A 4,896-nucleotide genomic window follows, 5' to 3' on the forward strand; every position below is an offset into this window, starting at 1 on the left:
TGTGTGGTGCATTATTCGATTTAGTCACAGCCAGGCGCATGAATGGGAGTCTTAATTTATTCTATCATAATTCTAGTCGTATACGACCAATCGACCGATACTTGCTTGTGAAGCTGAAGACATCATACAGGCTCGTGGCTGCGACACTCGGCGTTGCCAGTGTTGCTGTTCAAACTGGTTATTCACGAAGGCGCTTCATGCAACATCTGCGATTCCTATGATTTTTACGTGAGACTAACTTAAAGTTAGAGTCGATTTGTACGTGGTCTTTCATGGAGAAGAAAAATTTCATTAAAATCTCATAAACTACCTGTATATGACCCAGCTGAGTGAATTCTCCGCTTGATCAACAAGTCAAATAATTATAAATTTGGATTATTATCTAATACTTTTTTATTTTAATTTCTTCAAGTCTCACATTTTTCTCAGTTAGTAAGCTTAGCCTACAAGTTTTGCTGGGTTAATCGTTTACCACCAAAATCAGAAATATGTGTGCATGTGTGCGTGCAATGTGTGTAGTAGCCACAAGAAATTTTGTTATTAGTTACATATCATCCTTTTTACGTATTCTAAGGATACACCCATTCGAGCATGGTTGCGTTTTTTTCGCTTGCATACCTACAAAGGCCATTCGAACAAAAGCTGGAAAAAAGTTGCCACAATTTCATTACACTCCCTTTTCCCCACAATTCGTCCGTTTTTTCATAGACAACTTTTATTGTACGACAACCGAAGTTTGAGGGTCTGCATTTTTACAAACTCCTATTTAATTTTGATTGTCTGACTTTCCAGTGCCGCCTCCGTCGCCGCTCGCCGTCGTTTGCCTTACATGATTGGCTGGCCGTGTCTGCAAACACAATGTTTCCGTTTCCGATATTTGATTCGTCTCGGCCACTTGGTCTTTATTTGGGTAAGTCTATGTGAAATGAGAGTGGCTGTGTATGTGTGTGCGTGTGTGATATTTCAGTTCACCAGTTCGGCAATTATTTGACACTGATGCTTGGTCGAGTTGGCTGCACTCATATGAGTATCTGCTAAACCTAACGAGTCCTTTTACCGTTACTAGATATATGAATGCATATAGTCTTTTGTTCAATATCGACTCGTCCTGCCATCCACGCTTTATTAGAATATCTTTCATTCTATTTATTTGCGGCTATTTGAGTTTGTCTGTCTGCTCGTCTGACTTTCATTGCTTGGCATAAATGGTTTTGATGTCTGATTGTACCTACTACGCCAGCCTCTTTTTTCCCTCAAAACCCTTTTTTAGTTTTGTTGAAGTTTGTTTTGTGGTTTCTGATTGCCTTCATTCCGCTCGATTCCCCAACGTTTAGGTGAGGTTTGCTTTTGTTTTTGGTTAGCGAAAAAATTGACTTCTAAGCGAGTTTCTCTTCAAATGTTTGCCAACCAACTAATCGAACTCGTCGAATGATTGCTTTGGGAAACCAATGCGCCTGCAGACCAATCCCAGTTGTTGTTTCTTTTTTTCATTATTTATTTTTTTCTCTTTTTATTTCTCTTTGTTTCCACATCTCTCACCCTGTATACCACTTCGTGTTCCCGCACTATTACGACTTCACATTTTCCATCTAATTTAACGATAACTTCACGGTTGACATTTATAAATCATCGCCTGAGAAACTAAGTAAATCCGATCCGTTTGACGTGCCCATGCGGCGGAATGCTTCCTATTTGTGTAGCAACGTCCCGATACGCCTGCGCCAGCAACAAATAAATAACAGTTAATTCAATATGTAACTGGTTACGTGTGCTTTGCTCAGTCTTCAACATCAAAACAGTAAGCGGATTTTTTTTTTTTTTTTTTTTTTTTTCATATTTTGTTTTTTTGTACCCAACCTAGCAGGCCGCCTTCGTGCGGTGTCAAATTACACTACTCTTTGCTTTGACTGGAGTTTTATGAAGTTGGTGTATCATTGCGTTGCTGACAAAAGTGCCAAAGCGTACGTCATTCAGAAGCCGCTTAAGTAACTGCCAACAACAAATCGATATCAACTCGCTACAAGATTGCTACTTATGATTCTTGTTTTTGTTTTTATAATTTTTATTTATTGCCATTTATAAGGAAGTTTTTTCTTCAGTATTTATTCTCGTTTGTTGCTTTGTTTTTGTTGTTGATGGCGGCGGTGACTTATGTCACAACACGTACGAGCAAGACACATGAGACACTTGAGAATTTTTCGCTTTGCTTCATTTATATGTATGTATGTTTGTAAGTCTATACCGTTAGTTTTTTGGCATGTCTGTCATAAAGTAGTGAACCAGAAAAGGGCTTCCTGGTGGTGATATTGACTTGGTTAACTTTCAAGCGGAATGTGCTTGGGTTGAGATGTGGGCGGTTGAGGTGTGGGAATTTCAGTAATTTTTTATGGAGGAGGGATAGAGATTTGTGCCGAATGATAAGGTTCACTATTCACATTTATGCATATTTGGGCTAACTGATTTTCAAAAATGCAAAAAAAACCATTTCTGGTTTTTAGCTTTTAGTACTAAAATATGTATATAATTATCTCTGACACCCTTTATTGCGTAGTTTGCCGAGCTTCTGCTCTTGGTGCGGCCTGATGTTGATGTTGAAATAAAAATTGTTACAGTCATTAAATTCAAAACACATTTAAAGTAATTAAGCTTTAAGAGCTTTGCACAAAAAACAATTTAGTATTTTCCAATGCGCTCATCTAATGCTTACTTTTAAATACTAAAATTTAGTACCAAATTTTACACGATTTTTTTTAGTTTAGGTTTGAATTATTAAAAGTAGTTTGGAACATATTTTTTTTTTTAACTTAATATTTAGTATTTAATTTTTAGTTCAATATGTTAGTTAGTCGTTAGCGTTAAGATATTCATTAGAAAACTGTTGGTTGTATAAAATGCATAGTACAAATAATTATAAAAGTATTTCGCATTGATTTTAAGTACTAAATTTTTCATACTAATTTTTTAGCATTATTTTACTAGTTTCGTAAAATTATAGCACTTCTTCTTTTCTTTCTTTGGCAGCGAATATCTTTCCAAATTTTAAAACATTATATTATTTTCAAAATATTGTACCAAGATAAGAAATAAAAAACCTACCTTCGTTTCATCGGTCCATTAAGGTAGGTACATTTTAGTAGCAAATTTTTCTGTACCAATCCTCTAGAACTAAAATTGTAGTGGTGTTTTTGTAGCTAAAAAGTGTGTATACCATTTGACGTATACGGATTTTAGTACATTTTAAGTACTAAATTTTAGCACACAATTTTTTGTACTAAATTTTAGTACACGATTTCAGTCATATTCTTGTAATTGAAAATTTCTTATATCCCTTTTCATATATAGTTTTAGTACTAAATTTTAGCACACAATTTTTAGTACAAAATTTCAGTCATATTCTTCGAGTTGAAAAAGTTTTGTATACTCTTTTTCATGTATAAATTTAGTAGAAAATTTTAAGCACTAAATTTTAGTGGAACATTTTTATACAAAAATTGGGGTTTCATATTATTGAGTAATATTTTTCAGTACTAGCACACGTTGTTACAAATATTTAGCGTTAACATTTCACTATTTTAGTACTTTTAATATTTTAGTACAAGAATGCAGGGTTTTCTTAGTAGATAAAAATGTTTTGTTTACCTTTTTTGCGTACAGTTTCAGTAAAAAAATTTTATTACTAAATTTTAGTACAAAATTTTTATACAAAAATTGACTTTTCATCTCACTTTGTAATACTTTTCAGTATTAGCACACAATATTACAAATATTTAGTGTTCATTTTTGCTACTACATTTTTAGTTCTAAATTTTTTTTCGCTATTTTACTATTTTTACTATTTTTGTACAAAATTTCAGTAATTGTTTTGGAGCTACAAATGTCTTTTATACCTTTTTTTTGTATACAGTTTTAGTACGAAATTTTTAGTATTAAATTTTAGTACACAATTTCAGCTATATTCTTGTGTTATAAATGTTTTGTATACCCTTTTTCGTATATAGGCTTAGTACGAAATTTTTAGTACTAAATTTTCATATGAAAATTTGGGTTTCATCTTACTGTGTAATATTTTCCAGTATTAACAGTATTACAAATATTAAGTGTTAGTTCTTAGTACCCCTTTTTACTGCTAAATTTCCCTATGCATTTTAGTTGTTTATGTAACCCCAGTATCTAACGCTGTTCCCAAAATAATAACTTTCTATTCTTCCAATTACATTCAAACGGTAAAAGCTTTTTAAGTTATTGTATTTTATTATTATTATTTTCAGAGATGTTTGATACAGTCTTTCCTAAAATAATAACCTGCTTTTATTGCAATTCAAATCAAATGGCAAATTGTGGGAGCTTTTTTAGTACATATTTTTTTGGTACTAGTTTTAGATATTTCTGATACTATTGCCGAGAATCGGTACTCAGTATTAGTAATATTTAGGACTGTAATATTTCAATTTAGTACTATATATTCAGTACTAAAATATTTTATTTCTTACTTATTTATACAACCTCAGTACTCGACGTTTTTCCAGAAATAAAAACCATTTGTTATAGCAATTCCAGTTAAATGGTAAAGTGTGAAAACTTTTTAAGTACATATTTTTTTATGTTAGAGACTAGTATTTTTAGGGATTTCTGATGCAGTATTGCCGAAAATGGTACTATTTAGTAATAGTAATACGTAGGAGAACAATATATAAAGTATTTACTAAATTTTTAGTACTAAAATATTTGCATTATTTACTTGTTAATGTAATGCCAGTAAATAAAATGTGATTTATGGCAATGATTTTTTGTCGTATTTCCGCTCAAAGTGCTTTCTAAGGAAGGAGAATCAGTTTAGTACATAATTTTTAGTACTATTTTTAAGGATTTCTGATGCAGTATTGCCGAAAATGGGTA

This window comes from Anastrepha ludens, chromosome 6, assembly GCF_028408465.1.
Source record: "Anastrepha ludens isolate Willacy chromosome 6, idAnaLude1.1, whole genome shotgun sequence".
NCBI classification, from domain to species: domain Eukaryota; kingdom Metazoa; phylum Arthropoda; class Insecta; order Diptera; family Tephritidae; genus Anastrepha; species Anastrepha ludens.